Raw genomic sequence first — 23,761 nt, forward strand, 5'->3', positions numbered from 1 at the left:
AACCCAGATGCCCCTCAGTAGATGAATGGATCAAGAAAATGTGGTATATACACACAATGGAATTCTATGCCTCCATCAGAAAGAATGACATTGCTCCATTTGTTAGGAAATGGAAAGGCTTGGAAAAAATTATATTAAGTGAAGTAAGCCAGGCCCAAAGAAACATAGGTCCCATGGTTGCCCTTATTTGCAATAACTAGCCTATGTCTGAGTCAAGCAGAAAAGGTCAGATAAGTTGATGTTAGGGAAATGAACCCTAAGATATGTATTCAAATATTTTTTTCTTTCATGCAATTTTTTCTATCACATTTATAAGATTATTTCTTTGTTGCTTTGTATGTCCCTCCCCCACAGTATAACCCCTGCTTTCACTGTATTTGATGTTAGTATAATTTGTGGAGGAGAAGGGTAAAAAACAAATCGTTTAAATAGAGATACAGGTGGACCCATTGCAACAATGAGATGTACAAGTCGTTATGTCAAAAATGAACTTTACAACTTTGGGGAGGAGGATTGGGTAGGTGGAGGGGGGAGGATGGGAAGAGATGGGAAGGGGAAACAAAGGAGGAGGCTACAATGCTTGATAAGAAATGTACTCATTATCTTGCCCATGTAATTGTAAGCCCTCTGTACAGTATTTTCACAATAAAAAAGAAAGAAAGATGGCTGACTCTGAAACACAAGACATGAACTGGGACAATGTCAAGTCCTGTCATGTCCCTAGATTCCTTCCCCCACTATAGGAGCCCTGGTTGTTAAAATCCTTCTACTTCTATGTGCTCCATTCCTAGCAAAAACACATCTGTAATAATCTTCAAAAATCACTATTCTTGAGAAAAGCTGTAGTCAATAACTGATTGTCTTTGTCTTAAGGTGGGGCCAGCTCTGAGGAGTAAGCTGAACTCCACAGCACTCCTCAGCCAGGCACCACTGGGACAGTACGTGAACCTTGTTTGGCTACTGACCTTTCCTTCCTTTTTCCGCCTCATCCTCACTGGCCTCATGTGGAACACTCAGTATTGATCACTTTCATGTGTTCTTTGGTTTGTGGGCTTGTTTCTGGAGCATACAATTTAAAGACCCCCATGCTAGATTCGAGTTGATTCTCATTTTGAATTAGAATGTCATTCAATGTCAGTTGATTGACTCTCTGTCATTTGCTGATTTTACTAATAAATCACAGATGAGATTCTTATCTTTATGAATGGTCTTTGTGCCATAAAGAACAAAAAAAACTGCCTATGGTATCAGGAGAGAAGCCTTATAATCACTACTTCAATGGTGTGAGTATTTTTCATTCTTTGATTAGTGTTTCACTGCTGCTAGACAGTTATCAGGGTTCATTACAATTTGTATATGATTGAAACAGTAGACTTAAACAAATGAGATATAAATCACAGAATGTGAATAATATCATTGACAGATTTACAATACATTTATGGCTCACTTTTCACCTGTTTATCCTTCAGAAACATAGTAAAGTAATAATGGAAACATAATGATAACAGAACTAAATAAAAAGAGGAGCTACTGTCCTTTTTATTCATCAGATTAAGTATCACAATGTAAAATCCCATAAGATCTAAGGATATTTCACTTTTAAGACTGACCTTAGGCAACAAATGTTGAAAGGTAACTGGAGGTTTGGAATGAGATTTTCTTCTGTTGTTTGTGTTTCCCCTGAATATGTAAAACTGGCCACAGAACAGAGACACAACAAATGACATAAAATAATTTTTAATTTTCAAAAGCAGTGTCTGTTTTGGATTTTTATTCTTTCCATAAATTTGAGAATGGGCTATAAATTATGGATAATTGAAACGAATGTAATGAAGACTGTTTTCCTCTCTGTTCAAAAGAGCTGCTGTACCCATGAGGGTCATAATGCCTGCTCTCAATCTCATCTCCTTTTCACATTCACAGCACAGATGTCTCATTTTTTCCTGTGCTTGTTTCTCCTTAGCTATAGCTTAAGAGGAAAGGGATGGTTTCTACATCCAGATTCAGCAGGTTTCAGAGTTTCTCACCTTCTCCGTTTCATTTTCCATACAATGGAAAACTAATAATAGCAACTTGAAAAACCAAGACACTGGGAAGCACTTAAACAAATTTTTTTAAATAGGTAATGCTCATAAAAATTACTAATATTTGAAACTGTTGCTTCATAATTTGATAGGGATTTATGTCAAAGCTAGAGAGATACCATTCCAATATGTGTGCAGGGATTTTAAATCAAGGTCCCATGATGTTGTTTTGTTTTCTTGTTTTTTATGGTGGGAGGTTGTGAAGGGCTGGCCGGTACTGGAACTTGAATTCGGAGCTATGGACTTTTACTCCTTTATTTTGCTTGTGGCTCCTCCTTCCATTTCAAGTTTTTTGCTGGTATATTGGAAGCCAGCCCAGGCTGGCTTCAAGCCATGATTGTCCAGGTCTCAGCCTCCTGAGTAGTTAGGATTACAGATCTGAGACACCAATGCCCAGTGACATGAGTCCACTTTCTGATAGGCGTATGCTTGATATTCCAGGGGCAAGAAAAAAAATCATACGTCTTTTTATAACTCATCTCTTCACTCCTTTTGAAGACACAGAATCATATAAATCTCGGTGACTTTAATGGGTCATCCACTTTTTGTCACTGTGCAAGCTGATAACTACCCTTGTATATACTTAGGATAAGGGAACTGCAAAATGCTGGTTATAGAGTAACTTGGAAGCGTTATTCTATAAATAAATATAACTTGGGAGATATGATTTTATGGATTTGAAAGAGGGAAACTTTAAAGTTCATTATATTGCTTTTTTAATAAAGTCATTAGCTTTTAGAAAATCATTGAAAAGTTGTTATTCTAAGACTTGCTCTTGTCTAATAGTTATGGAATCCAGAATCCATAAGTCACAATTAACTATAATCAGTGAAAGGTGTTTTCTCATATGTCCCTGTAATACCTTCTGTCTTTATTTTATTTATATTGTCCTAATTTTAACATGGGATAAAGGAGTTACTGCCATTTCACACACTCAAAGTATAAATAATAATGTTACTAGACATAATCAGAGATCATTCTTGTAAAATCTGATTTGTGATTCTCCCTAGGAACCCATTGGCTAAAAAAATGAAGATTCAATAAAATGATTCTCCTAGTTGTCTCTCTGTCATCACCAATTACAGAATGTATTTTCTTTGGCTATTGTATTCCATAGAAAATAAATTCTACTTTTCAGATATTTTTACATTTTATTGTGTTTTTCTCCAGTTTGTTTAATAAATTTAATTATTGTGGTGGTGAGGATTTAATCCAGGGCCTCATATATCTAGGCAAGTACTCTACCAGTAAGCTTTATCCCCAGCCTGTTACATTTAAAAATCACATTTAGTTGGCTTCAATTTAATTACATTGTCCTATTACGAAACATCACTGACCGTAAAACATAATATTATTTTAAGTGTTGGGGTGAGGATAAAGTTTGGCCTAAGTGTCTTCAGAGAAAATTGATAGATCTGTGGTTTAGTGGAAAATCTGCCATTGAATAGCACTGTCTCTAGTCCTTCCTGTCACTTAACATGTGCATACATTCATACATTGCAGTGATGGTCAGCGATGAGCCTTAGAAATTACATGTGACTCATCTGTATTTGTTTGAGATCCTGTGTTAGCAGATTCTGAGAGAATTATTTAAGAAGTTGACTTGGGAAGTGGTCCAAGAGGAACAATAATGGAGCAGGAAGTAAGACAAGGTGAGAAGGAAGCTAATACCAGGAAAGTTATCAAGCAGGTCGCCACTGCTGGACTCTAGAGCATTCTGGGAGCCAGTGTAGCACACACATTTAAGATTTATGCTCTCAGAAGCAACTTGATGTAAGACTCACCCTCCAACCTCCAATCAAAAGCCCATAACCCTCTCTAATGATGCTTCAACATGTGATTATTGTTGAGTCACAAATTACAACTGGAAATACAATGAGCTTAAAGGAGTTATAAACTGTTGAATACCTTTTCAATAAGTTCCATCAAACAAGATTTTCACATAATAAGGAAGATTTCAATTCATAAAATCCAAGACATGCTCAAAATGTTCATGCTTCCGTATATTTTCTGACACTTTAAACAACATATGCAATCAACTTGAATTTAAAAAATAGTGGAAACTCCGGTCACATGATTTTTACTTAGAAGAAATACCACAATGTCGCCCATTTCTACTACACTCTTTGGTGGTTTATTTTTAAAGAGGTTTGTTTACAACTTGCAGTGTTCAGTAAAGTGAGAAGTAAATTTGGAACTTCAGCAAAGTGAAAAATAAATTTTGAGCTACAGTAGAGTAAGAAATAAACTTTGACCTTCAGTAGAGTAAAAAATAACCTCTCATTTCTTTAAGCAAGCACATGTAATATTTCCCATTCTCTTATCACATTCAGACATAGTATGCCTGTAATCTATATAATGTGGAGTTGAAAATAACAGTACATGCAAAGTATCCTAATTATATGGTTTTTTTAAAAAAAAATAAGCTCATGCAACAAATACAAAACATTGGAGGGATTGTCTATTAAAAATTTCAAGATCGAATCTGAAAGTTGGAAAAGATTATGTAGTGAATACAGGACTCACACTAAAATATGGATATAAATGCCTTTCATCTGGAGCATGTTGAAGAGGAAGTTTTTCATGCATAATGATTTTTACAACCTACCTTATTTGTTATTTTCTTTTATGATTTTTTTCCTACTGGAGCCTTTTCTAAAGAAACTAGCTGGTGCTGTGAAAAATATAAATCTTACTTCTTTTCATTGATGGTTCTGTTTAAAAATATGCAATCTCATGAATTCCTGTAGATATTTATCATTCTTAATGTTCTCTTTAAGGAAAAAGAAATATTTCAAGTCATTTGCAAAATCTATGAATATAGAGGAACAGGACCTTATTGAACACATAATGTCCTTTCAAAGTGAGGATTCTCTTCCTAAATTCCAGATTTTTTTTATTGTAAAGTTACTGTCAGAGGGGTTACAGTTACATGAGTAAGGTAATGAGTACATTTCCTATTGAACATTTTACCACCTCGTTTGTTTTTCCCCTACCATCCCTTCCCTCCCTCCCCAACTTTGCCCTCCCCGCCACCCTGAAGTTGTAAAGTTTGTTTTCCCCATAGTATCTTGTACATCTCATTGTTACAATGGGTCAACCTGAATCCTTATTTCGGCATATTGTTATTTCCTTTCTTCTTCCCAAATTAGAAAAATGTATACAAGTTGCAGGGTACCAGAATCAAATACAGTGAAAACAGAGGTAATACCATGGGGGAAGAACATAAAAAGAAACAAAACATCACATAGTATATTAAAAATATCAGCAAGAAAGATAAAACTTCTGTGTCCCTATCTTGGGGTTCATTTCACTTAGCATCATCTTATATGATCATATGTACATAGCTTTTGACCTTTACTGTTTGTCTGATAAGATTATCCTAGATATATACCAGTTATTGCAAATAAGGTAAACCATGGGACCTATGTTTCTTTGGGTCTGGCTTACTCCATTTAATATAATTGTTTTTCCAAGTCTTTCCATTTGCTAATAAATGGAGCAGTGTCATTCTTTCTGATAGAGGCATAGAATTCATTCATATATATATATATATATATATATATATATATATATATATCACATTTTCTTGATCCATTCATCTACTTAGGGGTATCTGGGTTTGTTCCATATCTTAGCTATGGTAAATAATGCTGCAATAAATATAGTTGTGCTGGTAGCTTTAGTATGGCCTTGTCTGTGATTGTTTGGGATTGCTGAGTCATAGGGGAGCTCTATGGGTAGTCTTTTGAAGAACCTCCATACTTCTTTCCAAAGTGATTGAACAAGTTTACACTCCCACCAACAAAATTCTTTCAGATAGATATTTTGAAATCTGTGCTTTATTTCAGTGCAAGTTTAGAATTGCAAGCAATGAATGTATGTGTGGGTCTTGATGTCTTTCAGGATTTATCTAACTGAAGTGAAAAATAATTTTATTCAAACCCTCATCAAATAATTAACAATAACAATGAGTTTTCAAAGGAAGATTTGTAATACAGAGGGGTTATATTAAGATCAAAACATGTCCAAATATGATTTTTTCCAAATAAGTTTTTAGTAATATATCAGCAGTATGTATTTTATGTTTTGATGATGAGTTGAGGGAAGAAAAGAACATATTTTCTTTGAACCCTGGGTATTTTCTAGGACTAGAATAAAATACTAGTGAATTTTAACAATGTGAGTCAACATTATCTAAGGGAGTTTCACACAATCACAAGATTCCTTAATGTCTTCTATTTTATGATTTTAATTGTATCAGCGCCCAGATCCAAATTTGAAAGAAAAAAAATCACAGTTAAAAGCTATGAGACGATTTATTTAAAAATGCATGATTTACCTTTTCACAATGCAGATCCCTGAGAACAGGATCTATGCTTAAGAAATAAAGAAACAGATTGAAATAAAGTAGCAAAAATGAGCCAAAACCTATTAATACAATGAGTACATCCAAATTTTAGCAGTGACAGCAGAGCTAGTTCACTTGGAGGTTAGCTAAATAATTATTTTAAGGACTCACTGTCCTTTCTGGGAAAATGAACTGCAATGTCAAAAGCTCTTATGATGTGAAAAATTAGAACAGTTATGAACATGAATTAATATCTATTCACTTAACTGAATTACAGAAGGCACATTAAATGTTTATGTAGCATTTTACAGTTAGCAGAGTTGTCCTGAAATCATACCATTTATCTCTATCAGACAGGTATGTCATGGCCTATTTCAACTGTCAAGAGTCATTTAGGTTGCTTATTACACTTGTACATAGTTTAGCTTTACTTGTCTTTGACAAGAGAGATAGAAAATGAGTAGAGAACTGGCAGTAAGTTGAGAACGGGGTATTATTTTAGGATAACAATTAAAAATAACTTGGATAATTGAGGCTTGGGATTTATTGAGTGCTCTGCTATATCCCATTGAATCTGAAATATTATAAAGATTATAAACAAATATCTTGACAAGAGCCAATAGTTCATACATATAATCCTAGGTACTCAGGAGTCTGAGAGCTAGATAATCATGGTTCAAAGGCAGCCGGGGTAGAAAACTCTGCAAGATTCATTCTCCAATGTAGCCAGGAAAAATAAGTGGCAGAAGACTTGTAAAATGAATCAAGGCCTTTAGTTCAAACTTTAAAACATCAAGAAAAAACATATTTCAACTGAATTAATTACAGTGAATCATCATAATACAGAATTGATCAAAGAAGTTGAAATGACAACCCACTCACAAGATCTTTTTTTCTAATTGTATTAAAATATGGATGTAGGTTAATTATTATGATATCTCTTAATTACTCTCTGATTATGCTGCTAATGATTCTTTATTTGGATTAAATTGGAATGACAATGCCTAGAGGAGAATATAGATACATTAGAAATGTAGGCATTATATTGAATCTGTTTTCATAAATTACATAATCCACACAAGCATCTCAATGTACTCTTTGGTTACTCACCTTGTTTGCCATCCCATGGTGGTGACTGTTTATCTCTGTTCCTATCTCTGATATATCTTTTTTTTTCCTTCACAAATGCTTTAGGCATAGTCAAAATTGCTTTGCTTTCTGAGTTTCAATAGTTTTAATTACTATCAGTATTAAAGTTAGCAATTTTGAGAAAATTGAACATCAGGAAGGCCCAGACTGTACTCACATTTCTAAAGTTGGTCTCTATCCATCCAGGCCTATCAATATTTTCTAGAAATAGAAAGTACTAAGTATTAGTCTAGAATCCTCATTGCCATCTTTAACCACATTCAAGTCCTTATTTCTAGCAGGTCAGTATGTTTTATAAACTCTGTTCCAAAACATATTTCAAATAAATCATCTCTATTTCTTTATTATCACCTAAGCTTGACTCTCATAATTATCAGTTATTTTCTTGCTCTTGACCTTAAGGCCACTTCATTCATAATTTTTAAAATTACCTTCCAAGAATATGGACATGTCATTTCTTTTCTTTTCATGTCAGTCCTAGTCTTGAACGCAGGGCTTGTGTGCTGTCCATGAGTTTTTGTGCTCACAGATAGCTCTCTAGCACTTGAACCACAGATCTACTTCTGGCTTTTTGGTGATTAATTGAAAATAAGACTCCCATGGACTTTTCTACCTGGGCTGGCTTTGAACCAGCATCCTCACATCTCAGCTTTCTGAGTAGTTAGGATTATAGGCATGAGCCACCTGCACTCGGCTTGATATATCAAACCAGATTCAGTATGATAGTCAAGATTCATGATAATCTAGACCCTTTATAACTTCATAGTCTATGTCCTTCTACCATACATTTCTATTCCCAGACCTCATGATCCCCTGCACATTGCAACTGCATTCTCTTGTAAGCTCGCTGGTGACTTCTATATTTCAGTGTATCTTACCAACACTTTAAATTTGAGGTCAGATGAAAAATTCTGGTATTATTATTCTACCATGTTGAATTATGCTTCTATCTGTTCATCAATTTGGCTTAATATGGTCCAAATTCTACTTAATTGCTCATTTGACACTTAATGGTAATAATTGTAAAAACAGTCTTCAGATGACCGATTGTACCTTGTGCATGGTTTCATGAACTGAAGCTGAAAATACCTTGTTCAAATGAGATATGTCCATAATAAAAAGCTTGGCTTTCACTAATTATCCATTCTTTTCTTGCAAAAAAATTAGGGCTTTATACTCTCAACCTTAGTGCTCATATATCCATAATATGTATGCTTTCTAAAATTATTTTCCCAGAATATGGACATGTCATATCTTTTCTTTTTTCTTTCTTTTTTATTATAAAGATCGTAGAAGCTATTAAAGGCAAGTATTGACTTAATATAATCATTTTCACTCTTACATTAATGCTTAAGACTACATTTGTAATTTAAAATAAAAATAGTGCAGCTTTTGAAGTTGTTCTGACTAGTTTGTTTCTGCTCCAATGCCATTTTTTCTATTGGTTCTATTAATATGATCCATGTTTTCTTAATTTCTTCTTGGCAATGCCTTTGGATTTCATCTTGAAAAGGAATATTTAGTACCAAATATCAGCATCATCATTTTTAGTTTTGTGTTAAAGATAATAATGCACAATATTAATTGAAATCTTTCATGCAGTTGTTCTCTACCATGGTGTGGGTTCTATAATTAACCCCATTTATATTTTCACATCTCTATTCAGAATGACTTGTAAGCTATTTTGCATGTATAAATATTTAATTGCCAGTAGAAACAAGGTGCAAAACTAATCATCAAGGGAACATAAATTAATACCACAAATCTTCATGCCTCCAGATAGAATAACTTAAAAATAACAGTCAATATCATTTATCTGAAATAGACCAGTAGAAATACTCATGCAGTGCAAATGGTGGGAAAGTTTGGTAAATCATTCTGGAAATTTGTTCAAAGTCTACTAAGGCTAATATGATATATATTCTTTAACCCAGCAATTCAGTTCCTAAATTTCCACAAAAGTAAGCATATACATTCACCAAAGGAAATAAGGATATTCATAACAGCAAGCCAAGCTGAAGAATACTATTAGTCACAACACTATATTATGTGGTATTGACAACATAATTCACATCCAGTAAAGGCAATGAACAAAGTAAATCCCATATAGCAACATATCTAGATCTTATAAATACAATGATCAACGAGAGAAATTGGATGCAAAAAAAATCTATGTATGCAAAATAACTTTTTTGGCCAATATAATATCCCAAGTTAGGTCTCCAATAACAGAATCACAGGAAGGCAGGTATGACTTAGGTCATTAAAAAAGTAAAAAGAAAAAAACCAAGAGAAATGTAAGAGTGCATAAATGGCTGAGTAGCTAGGTTATATTAGGCAGCAAAAGTTATTTCAAGAGCGTGATATTGTGAAGATCATTCTAGATTCAAAAGAACGCATACCGCAATTCATATTTTAATTTGTATTTTAAAGCTATGTACACATATATGTGTGTATTTGATACACATTTCACAAATTATGTACATATTTGATTAATTATTTGCAGTTAATTTTATGGGTAATTGTTTATGCGCACTAGTTTAAAGAATAATGAAAATGAAGAAATCTTGTTTATAGTCAGTCACTGTGCACATATATTAATGCAGAGAAATAAGTGTATATTTTATGTTAATAGTCTAGTTGACACTTGAGAAGTGTCTAGTTGTCTAGCTGATGAGGACATTGCTGAATAGTGATTAAGGAATTAGCATTAAAAGATAACTAACTATGGTGTGAAAGTATAAAGGAAAACAGGAGGAAAAAAATGTGAATCTAAATCAATATTTCCAGGCTGGGGATGTAGCTTAATGGTAGAACTTTTGCTTAGTATGCACAAGGTTCTGGGTACAGACCCCAGCACTGAAAAAATAAGTAAGTAACTAAATTGATGTGTTTTTTTTTTCCATTGGCATTTCCAGTCAGGAAAGAAGTAGTATAAAAGGAAAAAGACTAGAATTAACTAAGTAAATAAAACATACAGCTTGATGCTTCAAGACTATAAAATTCTTTTCATTTTCTATTATTTTTCTTCTTTCCAGAAACTCTGGCTGTCACAAAACAAAACCAGAAAAACATTAGTATTAACTCATACACCATAGTTTAACCCTAATTTTTGGAGGGGAAAGGAGTCTTGCCTTTAAATACTTGAAGCTATGAGAAAGGAAAATGTATTGTTTGAATTAAATTTGGTATGCATTGGCATTACTTGGAGTGATTTTTGAGAGCTATTTAACCAAGGAGAAAGATTGGTGCATTGACAGAGAAATTAGAGAATTGTGCAGGCACATTATGCTGAGCTGGCAGTGAGATGTCTGTGGCACACCTGTTTTATGCCAAATGATGTATAGCAGAATGAGAAAATCAGGGAAGCAGTATTGTTCTCGGTTGTGTAAAAGGCTAAGGGTCATGGAACAATGCTGACACATGCTCATTTTTAATGGATTTTAAATTAGTTTTAAACTACTGAAATCTTGCACAGCATGTTCAGTGACTTATTCTGCGTGATTGCAAAGAGGGAGCTGGATAACGGGGGGCGGGGGAGGGAACAAAATGTCCATGTTTTCTGCAGGCTGCTTCCTTCTGTCCTTGCATGATCGTGGTCATCCTTAGGACTGAGACTTGAAAGTGAGCCTAACAAGGTGCTCTGTCTTTTGTTCCAAAAGTTGTTGCAATTTTTAGAAGTTAAACATTGGGATAATTCTTTGGTCATCTGATAGGAGGCCAAATATTTCTACTAAAAAAAAAAAACAAACAGGAGCAATTGCATCAAATCAGAAGTAATTGTGTGGGGAAATGATGACTTAAAAAGAGAGATCACTGTGCTCAGCAAAGTTGCAAGATTCCTATTGAACTTATCTCTCAGTTTTGCTAAAAAGAATCCCAGGATGGCATGCAAATGTGAAGGGAATTAGGAAATAATAAATTGTGACAAGATTCATTGTTACACTTTTTCTGCGATTTCAAAAAAAAATTATCTGTTGAAATCAACCCAATTGTCTCCTTGACAGAATACCAGATAATGCAAAACATAAAGCAGTCATATGATGGGAGTACTACTCTGCAGTAAAAGGGAATGAGCTACTCAGAAACACCACAACACAAATGAGTCTCTTATGACAAGTGCAAAGTACCAAATAAAAAAGTTACATGCTGCATCATTCTATATGTGTGGCCTTCTGGAAAATTCTACATAGTAGGGGGAAATGAGAACGGTAATTGTCCTAGGCTGTAGGTGTATGAAAGGAACTCATTAGAAAAGCATACTAAGGAATTATGTGAAGTAATATCATTGTTCTATATCTTATTGTGTCGTGGTCATGTAACTATGAGTATACCTTTATATCATATTTTGCTGAATTTCACAAAAGGGCATAGCAAAGGATGGTAAATAATTGATCTTAGCTGAAAACCACATTACTTTCTAAGTTTTGTTAAAGAATAGCAAAACCCTCTTTGCTTTTCTCCTCCTTTTATGCTGTTACTGGGGCTTGAACTTAGAACTCTCCTCTGAATGCCAAAGACTAATGTTGTTGCCCATTCTCTTTATTTTCTATATTCTCTTTTCAAGTCAATGTAGAATATCCTTAGCCTTTCAGCTTCACCAAGGAGAGACATTCTGATGAGCTGATCTTGGATCATTCTTGAGAACATGTAGCAAGCTGGTATCACAATACCAGCAAAGTGAGAACTTTCTATATCCTTTCTTCTCCCTGCCTTTTAATGTCAAGTGGGACCTAAAACCATGATCATCAAAGGGGCATGAGATGAGAAGAGCTAAAAGGAACTAGTAGAAGCCTACCACATCTCCAAAAAGTCTAGAAATGTCACTCAATGTAGCACAGAGCTGGAGTGGAAGGGAAGAAATGTTGTTTTAGAAGAAACGTTGGCATTTTTGTTAAAGTCTTGGATTAAAGTGAGAGAGTGTTTCTGATTTAACATAAATAAAAGAGAGAATAATTATGGGTTCTACGAAGGCTTTTAGTGGCCCTCGCTATAACCTCTCCTTTTCCTATCCCTGGATTTCCTTGAGATCAGCATCTCTTATGAGATTCCTATGACGTCTGCACACATCGATGCAATGGATGTTGATATTTTTCATACTATATTGCTCATTTTCCTTTTCTCCTTCATCCCCTTAAGCCATACCATAGTAAGGGTCATGTTTTATGTACATATGTGTGTATATATGTCCATACATATATGTTCATAAATACATATCCATGAATATGTATCTAGACATCTAGTTTCCACAAATGAATAAGAATATATCTGGATCTTTGACTTGGCTTAGTTTACTCAATATGATGTACTTGCTTTCCATCCAGTGAAGTAGTAGATTGTTTTGGGAGTTTGGCCATTTTCAGAATATTAATTCTGACAATTCATGAGCATGAGAGGTCTTTCCCTCTTCTACTGTCTTTGTGAAATTCTTTCTTCAAGAGTTTATGATTTTGATGTTAGAAGTTTTTTACCTCCATGGTTAATACCTAGGTATTTTGTTGTTTTAAGGCTAATTAATGAAGCTAATATCCTAATTTCTTTCTTGGCTTGCTAATTTTTTGTATATAGTAAAGCTACTTATTTGTAAGTGTTGATTTCATATCCTTCTCTGTTCCAGGATGAACATTTCTGACTTAGAAATCTTTCAGGGTAATGTTTGGGATGATATCATATGCAAATAATGATAATTTAAAATCTTCCGTCCCCATTTGAATCCCTGTACCTTTTTCTCCTGTTTTCCTGTTCTAATTAGAAATTCTAATACAATGTAGATTAAGAGCGAAGACAGTGAACGTCCTTGTCTTGTTCTTGACTTTAGAGAAATTGATTAAGGGGATTTGTTTTTTTCTCATTTAATATAATGCCCATTTGCTTATCACATATAGCCTTTATTTTGATGAGGTAAATTCATTTTGTCCCCTAGCTACTTCAGAACTCTTATCACAAAGAATGTTGAATTTTTCAAAGGCTCTTTATGTGCCAATGAGATGATCACATGATTTTTGTTCTTGCTCATGTTCTTGATCATGGCATAAGCCATGTATTACATCTACTAATTTACATGAATTGAACCATCCTTGCATTCTTTCATGTAATCAACATTGCCATGGTATATGATCTTTTTAGTACTGTTCAATTTGGTTTTCAAGAATTTTATTAAGAATGTTTAATTACAGTATCTATATTTATCAAAGATAGTTTATAACTCATTCTTTGTTGTGCCTTTGACCAGTTTTGGAATTAGTATAGTAATAGTTTCATAGAATGGTAACATTCTTCACTTTTCAATTTCATGGAAGAGTTTGAGGACTATTGGTATTCTGTAAAGATTTGAGAGGATTTAGCAATAAGTCTACCGATACTTTTTTTGTGGATTTTGTTATTGCACTGAATATATAGTATTGTGTGTGGAGAATTGAAATTTTACCATATTAAATTTTTTGGAATGTTTTTTACTATCTTTAAGAAGTTGTACAAAGGAGTTACCTTTTAACAGTTTATGAATATAGTGCATCTTGATCAATATCTACCCTTTCAACATTCTCACTCACCCCTCCTAAGCCACCTCTTCCATCACTTTTCTTAATTTCTATTGTTTTTCTGATTTAACAAAGCAACTTATGTATACAATGTACTTTCACTCTGCTACAACCTACCCCTTCCCTTGTTTTTCTCAATTCTGTGGTATATAAGATGAATTTCCGCCTGCATTCTTCCTCCTTCTCCCATTCTCATATAAGGCTTTTTCATGAAGTACCATATTCAATCAGAACAAGTCGATATAATTTCATATACTTGTTCTTGGATATCTTCCACAAATTTCTTGATAGGCTTATTAGGTATTTTAGAGTGTTTATAGCTGTTATTTGAAATTTGTAGGCTAATCTTATATTTGGACATCTTGATAACTTCTCTTTTTAGGGCACAATATTGTAGTTTATGTTCTTAGATTATTTTGGCCTGCTGATATGATTTATAAACCATAACAGTTTTGTCATTTCTTTCTTAATCAATGTACTTTTCTTGACTTACTATATTGGCTTTGATCATACAGAAAGTGACAATGATAGCAGCTTTCTTTTTCTTGTTCAAGATTTTAACAGGAATTTCTGCGCTATTATACCAATAAGTATGTTTCTTTTCCATGGGAATTTCTTATAGATGTAAAATATCTTCTTAAGGCTATGACTACAGAGTGAATCATCCTAAAGAAAAGTGAAATAAGTAAAGTGATGTGAAGCAGAAGTCACAGGGAGATTGATGGGCCTGATCACTTTGCACAGGTGGCTTTTGCCAAAAAAAAAAAAAAAAAAGATTTTTCTGGGAAACACAAGGAAACTGTCTAACCATGAATGAACAAGTAAATAAGAAGATGTAAATGGATTCAATTACAAGGCATAAAGTTCTTTTGGAAACAAAACCAAATGATTTTAAAGTTTGTGATTTAAGAGATAATATTGAAAAGAAAAGCAGACTAGGTCTATCAAGCAGGAAACTCCTGTCTAATAAATTTTCTAAACACATAACAAATTACAAAGACTTGGAAATCATGAAGTAAGCCAAAAGAAATTTGACTCCATGAACTCTAATATACAATTAATAAGAACCCAAAGGAGACAAAAATGAACAGATGGAGTTGGCAATAATTAATAGGAGAAATTTACCAAATATAAGAAAGCTAAATTGTTCACAGTGAAAGAAGTTAGAAAATCTCCATAAAACTTCTGAGTGTTAAGAATAAATTTGTGAAAGACTTAGGGAGAAAATATTTCTTCATGAAAATGAAGAAATCTTCATACTTTAGCTCCATGGTAAAAAAAAATACAATGAACACAAGTTTTATAATATTGATAGAAGATGAGAGCACTTAAGATCTGATTAGATAGCTAATTAAAAGATAAAAATATAATTACCAATAAAAATAACCCACTAGAAATAAGAAGTAGAAAAATACATTGCTGACATTAGGAGCAAAAAAAAAAAAATCAAAGGTTTCCATACTAATTAGAATCTGGCAGTAGATGGATGCCCACTTTCATTATGTCTACTAAACATGAGAGTAGTAGTCCAATCCAGAGCAACTAGGCAAAAGAGGAATTAAAAAGCATCTTATCCTAAAGGGCCAAGAAAAATAATTTTGATCAATTGGTTTGCTTTTGACAAATAATTTGAATAAAAATAGTAAGAACCTTCTCCAAGACAGAGAAAGGAAAAATGAAAGAAGGGAGGAAGAAAGTAAGGAAGGGAAGGAAGGCAGGAGAAAAGGAAGGAGGGAACGAAGAAGAAAGGAATTTAGAATAACAGTGGACTTGGAAGCATTTTGACACTATCTACTTAAGTGGTAAAAACAAAATAAACAATACTAGAAGAATATTAAGGAACTATAAATAATGAAAAATGTTCTAATGTCTGTTATGGTATCTACTTAGGTGACTGGAGAATATAGATATTTCATTATGTTCTCTGGAAAGCAACTGTTCACATGGGCTTAAAGGTTCTGGAGAGTTTTATGGGGATCAAGCTTGTGACACATGAAAAACCGAAGCAATATAGAACAGAGTGCCTTGATTATAGGACATGTCACAGATTAGGCCAACTGAGTGGAAGCCCAGGAGCAGATTGCCCACTGGAGGAGGCTCACATACCACACAAATGATCACCTAATACCCACCCCCTTCCTGACCCGTCATTGGCTAGGTGAGAACTTTTCCCTTTGAAGACTGCATTCAATGCCAAAAATGGGGGAGAAACCTAGGGGCCCAGTCCTGGAAGCTGTCAGCTAACTACATTCCTTGCAAAGGAATGGTAATTGCTTTCTTGGAGGAAGATCCAAGCAGAACATCTCCAAGGCTGTCAGAGTATGGAAGGGCTAGGATTTTAGTAAGCAGGGGAAATGTAGACAAAAAGGGAGTAAAGGAGAGGTCATCAAAAAAGGAGGTGGATGAGTAGAATATAATGCTTTGTCATGTTTGATAATGGATACATCAGGTATCTCTGAAATATAACTTTTGCTTCATAAAAGATGATTTTTAATCACACATTTTTGCAACTGCTTTTTTACTTTTAGAAATTATATTTCTGAAAGATACCATGCCTTTGGGTGATGTATTCATTTTCACTGTGGTATAGCTAATTAGTTATGACCGTACTGCACTTATTTACTTCCAGTCCTGTGGTACTCTAGTATTCTGTCCTAACACTGGGATAATTATAAATGCTTCTCTGGGGCCTGTAAACAAAAGTATCCTCAGCAAGATATTATAAAACAATGGGGCCAAAATTGCTGGTTTGTAAGCAATATACAATTTAATTTATATAAAAATACTTTAAAAAGTTTTATTGTATAAAAAGTTTCTTCCAAAAATTTTGAATAAACCAGGATATGTAACTACTCAGATGTCTAAAAGGATTGCAGTTAGAAGCCAGACAAGACAAAGTCCAAGAAAATTCAGCTGCAAATAATGAGCACAAGAGTAGGGTTAGAGGCATGGCTCAAGTGGTGGAGTACCTGCCCACAAAGCAAGCTGAACAAAACCCATGCTGTTAGTTCCAACTCCAGTACTGCCAAATTTTTTGCACAACATTGCTTAAGTTACTGTGTATACATTGTAAGATGGGGTTAGTTTGGGGAATGTTAACTTTTGATAACTGCTAAATTTTTGTTTTTTGTTTTTGTCAGTAGTGAGTCTTGAACTCTGGGCCTGGGTGCTGTCCCTGGTTTTGGTTTTTGTTGGTCGTGGGTCTTGAACTCTGGGCCTGGGCGCTGTCCCTCCTCTCTTCAGGCGAGTGCTCTACCTATTGAGCTACAGCCCCACTTCCGTTTTCCTAGTGGTTTATTGGAGATAAGAGTCTCACAGACTTTTCTGCCTGGACTGACTTTGAACCGTGATCCTCAGATTTCAGCCTCCTGAGTAGTTAGTATTACAGGCGTGAGCCACTGGTACCCGACTAACTCCTAAATTTTTATGGAAACAAATTATTATTTAAATAATGGGAAAAACCCCAAGTTAAGGTAGTAGGTTCATAATAAAATAATAAAATATTTTTGAATCTTCAAAAGCCCAAGTTAAGGTTCATAATAAAATATAAAATATTTTTGAATCTTCAAAAGCCCAATAGCAATGGTAATTTATATGCTATATTAAGGAAAGCAAACTAGGATATCTTATTAAGCAAAACAAACTAAAATTGAACTGTCTACTGAAGCCCATTATGGAGTCTGAGAAATGTTACAGATAAACAGAAACCACTAAAATGGACAAATCAAAATCCTTGCATCTTAATTCCAGCTAATTTAATTTTCCTTTCCAATTAAACCATGTCTGCTCTTTGAGAAAGGCATGTTGTTGAACAAGAATGAATGGCCAAATGTTTTCCATCAATTCTGAGAAGAAAAAAGTTATGCAAAACTCAGTGTGTTGTTGCGAACTTCACGACTATATAAAAATCAGAATTCTGTAAGACATCTAAGTTTCTTTCGCTTCCTTCAACCAGGGTCAGTGTTTCTTCTCTTTTTTTTTTTTGAAGTTTTTGATCTGTATTTTTCTAATTAAGTTAAATAATATCTACAAACTATGCCTTTGTTCTAGAAATGAGACATATATTTGGCAAAATAGCTGAGCTACTTGTGAGCTCTCTCTGTTTTTCTTATCCTGCCATGTATAAAACTCTTAATTTCAGAAGAAAAGATGAATATTTAGTCTGGATTAGTTCCTCTCTCATCCTGGATGAGAAAAAATCACCAAGATTTAATGGAGATGATTCCAGAATCACAAAGGAAGGTTTTAAGTCTGTCTCCATAAAAGCTAAATTTACATAAGTTCTGTAAACATTGAGAATTTAATATGGAGAAGTGTTAAATTAGCACTGATGAGCTAATATGCCAAAAAGTGCTCCTGAATTAGGAACTGCTGATAACAGCTCCCACCTTAAAAGCTGGAGTAACAAAATCAAGCTGTTGGGCTGTGCAGATGAACCATGTAGAGAAAGGATCAGTTCAGATGGTCCCTGGCCAGCTGGACTTGGAGAGAGGAGTCTGTGGAGATGGGAGCTGGCATCTAATAACTGGTACTCTGAGCTCACAGAAGGGTCTCCAGAGAGTGAAGAATTTGGGCACCTATTAAAGTTTATTCGAAAATTCAGATTGAGTCAGAAATGATGGGAGGAGAACAGGAGAGGATAACACAGGAAACACGTAGCTATTAATGGAAGCTTTTCATATATTTTTCCCCTGTAACTGAGTGGGCTTCTTTGGATCTAGCCTGACTGAGTAATATTGGGTGAGATCCCCAAGTTACGTGGAAAGTCCCAAGTGTCAGCAGATGTGAAAGATGCTGTGTGTCATATTTAGTAATCCCACAATTCATTTCAGCTTCATTTTATTTGCAAGTACTTTAAGGAATATATATATTTTTCTCTCCTCTAGGGTTTGATTACTATGAATAGAAAACTTTAAAAATAAGTGTAGAGAAATATGATTATTTTTAAGGATGCGACAAATACTTGATTCAGCATGATTGATTGGATTTGATACTCTGCTTCAAATGTCCAATTCAATGGCCATCTAGTTGTGATTTTAAAGGAATGGTATATTTTTGAAATAATTAGTTCAAGAAAAACAGAGGAAAGAAGAGAACCAACTGAATACACTCATTCATTTATTAAATATTTACTGAGTTCTTGATGTTTTTGGACTCTGTACTAGATGGGTAAACAAAAACTGCTTCAAAGGCAAAGCTCAGCAAGGGTCTGGGTCTGATCTTTATTTATTAGACAGAAAAAAGGTGTATTTGTTGCTGTTGGACACTTCCCTTTTGCATTACTTTTGTAGTTACTGTATATATATTATCAAATTTTGTGTATTGTATAAATATGTATTTCATAGATTATGCTTAAAAACTACACACTAAAGAAAGAATTTATATTCTCTAAAATTCACAGTTCTTTGTAGTTATTTGAATCGTGAATAATTTAAAAAGTTAAAGAAATCAAATGCGTGACTAATGGAATACTGAAAAGATTCGCTAGCCTGCAAGTCTCAATGGTGTAATTATGAACTCTATCACCATCTACTGGCAAAAGTTTTAAAAAACAGAACCAGTAAGTAGAGCCATATCCCTACCTGCTTAGGTGTATCACAGCCTTTTCTTAGGAAACAAATGCTACAAAATGTGTTTCTCTCTTTGGTTATTAGTGAGCATGTGGTACAGTGGGTCGCGGTATGGAGAGTTAATATATTAGTTACAGAATTCCTAATTCAGACCTGGGAATCATGACAAACAAGTACAAAATGTTTATTTTCTCATCAAATATGTTTTTGAAAAGCAAAAAAAAAAGATTAAAATATATTCTATCTCAGGAACTGAAGCTATTTGCAAATTTAACAGATTCTAAATCCAGTAAAACCACGAGTAATAAAATATTGGAAACTGATATTCTCCTATTTTTATGTTATCATAGGACAGTAGACAGTGCCATGAAGCATTTTCTGTATATAAAGACCTAGCTGTAAATGGCTCCATCCTTTTACTCACCATTGCGTCTCTTTTTCCTTCTTTCCTTCATTTCTTGCTTTTTCTTTCATTCATGTCTTTTTCTTTATTTTGACTTTGTCTCCCTATGTAGTCCAGGCTGGCCTCGAATTCACCACCATCCTGCCTAAGCTTCTTGAATCCTTGAATTTACAGGCATGTGATACTTCACATAACTCCAGTTCTTCTTCTCCTCTTTTTTCTCCTCCTCAGTAACTGTGATTTATTGTTTTTAATATTTTCACTCTATTCTCAATTTTATTTTTATTCCTCCCCTCCCCCATTCACCTGTTCCCTGCCTCCACCACTTGGCTGGCTCCTTAGTATGGTCCATTGGTATTTTTCACTTCATAAATCCACCATCTTCCTTATGAAGATTAAGTCATTTTTCCTTTAGAATAATGATTTGGCTTTTGTGAACTCTTGTTCTCTTTACTAACTGCATGGAAATCTCTTATCTACATTTTAAATGATAAAAAAGAAGGAATTTCATTAAAGAAATACAAAGTGAATCTCATAGTTCCAAGCAGCGAGGAAATATTCAGAAAAGGCTGTGGACATATGGCCAGAAGAGAGATACCACTTTCTACAGGCTTGCCAAAAATAGGACACTTTGAGTAACTAAATCAACAATGACATCTTGGGTTATAATACAGCAAACAAAAAACATCCTGAGTTCAGAAGAAGAGAAGAAATAGTTTGCTAAATAAATAAATGTAGGAAAAAAGGAGCCTCTACCTCCGAAGATTCTAATTAATAAACACTAGGGTACCTTCATTGTAGGAAGATGCTCTAATAAGTACTCACCTTCATGGGCAAATGATTGAGGAACAGAATATGTATGTAGTCTTAAATTCTCTGCCCACAGATATTAATTACATACTAAAGGAAGCCTAGTAAACTCACACTGCTGAAATTTAACAGGTGCCACCTTCAGCATGGATCATAGGATCTTCCAATCAATGCCCTCAGGAGGGCATAGCATCATCTTTATGGTATAAGTGCTAAAAATTCACAACCTCAATGTAATCCTGAGAAAACATCACATCAACCCAAATTAAGGGGTATCCAACCTGCTTGCTGTCACAGAAAAGAAAAAAGAAAAACAAAGATCTATCATACATCAGGGAAGACCAAATATGCATGGTAACTAAATGAAATACAGAATCTTGGAATGGATCATGGGAAAGAAAAACAAACACTAGTAGAAAAACTGGTAGACTTCAAATCCATTCAGAAAAATTCTAAAACATTTACCTCAATGCTTGTGGCCACTGTAATTTTGGACTTAAGCTTCTTTAATAATTGCATGTACATAATGAAAAATCCTGGAAATGGGACTTAAATCAAAATACTAAATAACTAAACATATTCTGTCTCACCCACACAAAAAATGAAGTATTATAAATTGAATCTAGGGCCTCAGGCTTGATTGGCAGGCACTTTACTACTTGATGATATATATATATATATATATATATACATATATTTCATAAAATAGCCTAAAGGTAATTTAATGCCTGAATGTTATATCTACAATCCAACATTTGAGGTCAGGTGTGGAATTTTCTACTTGTAGAGTTGAGTCAATAGTCAAATAATTTTTTTTAAATATGGTTTTTTATTGTAAAAATACTGTAAGAAGGTTTACAGTTACATGAGCAAGGTCATGAGTACATTTCCTATCAAGCATTTTTGCCTCCTCCTTTGTTTTTCCCCTACCCTCCCTTCCCTCCCACCTCCACAACTCCACTCCTCCCTCTCCCTCCCACCTCCCCACCTAAATTGTAAAGTTCATTTTGCAACATAGCGTCTTGTACATTTCATTTTTACAATGGGTCAAACTGTATCCCTATTTACGCATCTTGTTTATTCCCTTCCTTTCTCCAAGCTAGAAAAGTGTATATACAAGATGCAGGGCACCCACATCAAATACAGTGAAAACAGAGGTTATGCCGTGGGGGAGGAACATACAAAGAAACAAAAAAAAATCACATGGTACATAATAAATACGTTAGGAACAATAGAAAGAAAGAAAGAAAAAAAACACTTGTGTCCCTATCTTGGGGTTTATTTTGCTTAACATCATCTTATCTGGTCATATGTACATAGCTTTTGACCTTTTCTGCTTGTCCCAGACATATACTAGTTATTGCAAATAAGGGAAACCATAGGACCTATCTTTCTTTGAGCCTGGCTTACTTCACTTAATAGAATTTTTCCGTCTTTCCATTTCCTAACAAATGGGGTGATGTCATTCTTTCTGATGGAGACATAGAATTCCAATATATATCCAATATATATATATATATATATATACATGTGTATAAATATATATACATGTATATGTATATACCACATTTTCTTGATCCATTCATCTACTGAGGGGCATCTGGGTTGGTTCCAAGAATTTCAGATCTTGGAATATTACAAGTTTTGGGGTTTTGTCAACCTATAATACTGTATTCATGGAATATACTTGTCTTGAGAACTATATGATGTTACCACTAATGGAGCTTACATATGGAGACATCAGAAGTAAATGAACAAGAATTTACAATGTTTCTGTAGATCTAAAAGTACTTAAAAATAAAAATATGTATATGTATATATTTGCTGAACATTATTTATGTCTTTTTTGAAGTTACATTGTACATTGATGTTAGCTTTTACTATTCTTACCAATATGGAGAATTTCAGTTTCTGAACTGTTACTATACTTTTATTAAAACAACAGCCTTTCCATATTTCTCTGACATTATCTATAAATATAGGTCACTAATTCTTACCCATAAAACTAAGAGGGAGCTCATAAACTGGATATTTTATGCTTGTCTTCATAGCTTTTCAGTTTTTTCCTAAGTTGATCTTTGAAGCATGAGGGAAAAAAAACCCAAAACATTTCCCATCTTTCTCCAAATAAGGAAAATTCCATCCTTTCCATTGTGAGTCATGTAGCTGTCAAAGTGGTAATGTGTCAGTCTATATGTGGAGTGCAATGGGGCTAGGAAAGTCAAACCGCAGCCACAGTGAGGGCAGAGGATCCTAGTGCATAGGAAACTCTTTCAGGCCAGCCCATTTGGTAACACCATTTGTTTGTTCCAATCATCTCTATTAGGACTTATGGTGTTTACTTCTAGACTTGAAGTTATCACCTTGCTTTTCAGTAGGTGAACACCTCTCCCTCTGGTATCTCTGGAGGGTCAAGTCCTATTAGGTAACAAAGAGAACACTGCTCTTGAATACTATTTCTTTCTGTTATCAATGAGTCAACATGCAAATGTCTAATTGGGTATTGCAATTGGGGGTCATTTTCCCCTTTTCCTCCTCTAGGGAACATTTGACAAACTTTGGAGGTATTTTTAATGGTCAGGAGTAGAACTTAAATCTGGTGAATAGAGCACAGTAGAGTAGCTAACAGCCTATAATGTATAGGACAGGACCCAAAGAAAGTCATGATCATATCCAAATCATTAATTCTTATGAGGATGAAAATCCCTGAATACACAAATGATAAGTTTGTTAGGTACTAGATTAAGAAACTTTTATCAGAGTCCTTTAGTCCTTAAGGAAATTACTAGTATAAACACACAAACATTTTCACACTGCCTAACTTCTTTTATAACGTGTTTGTGCTAAGGATGCAA

At 34.2% G+C, this 23,761-nt stretch overlaps 1 long non-coding RNA gene across 2 annotated transcripts in view; it reads right to left on the reverse strand.

Moving 5' to 3' along the window:
- The window catches only part of LOC105981592, a 45,946-nt gene that overhangs the window by 6,888 nt on the left and 15,297 nt on the right, over positions 1-23,761 (reverse strand). Inside the window, exon 3 of one of the 2 annotated variants that reach the window (XR_001174824.1) lies at positions 7,742-7,785. The exons of the other annotated variant lie outside the window; for it this stretch is intronic. This is a non-coding gene — a long non-coding RNA (uncharacterized LOC105981592). The remainder of the gene's footprint in view (positions 1-7,741; positions 7,786-23,761) is intronic. 2 annotated transcript variants of the gene reach the window in all.

Source organism: Dipodomys ordii, unplaced genomic scaffold, assembly GCF_000151885.1.
Source record: "Dipodomys ordii isolate 6190 unplaced genomic scaffold, Dord_2.0 Scaffold13, whole genome shotgun sequence".
Lineage (NCBI taxonomy): Eukaryota > Metazoa > Chordata > Mammalia > Rodentia > Heteromyidae > Dipodomys > Dipodomys ordii.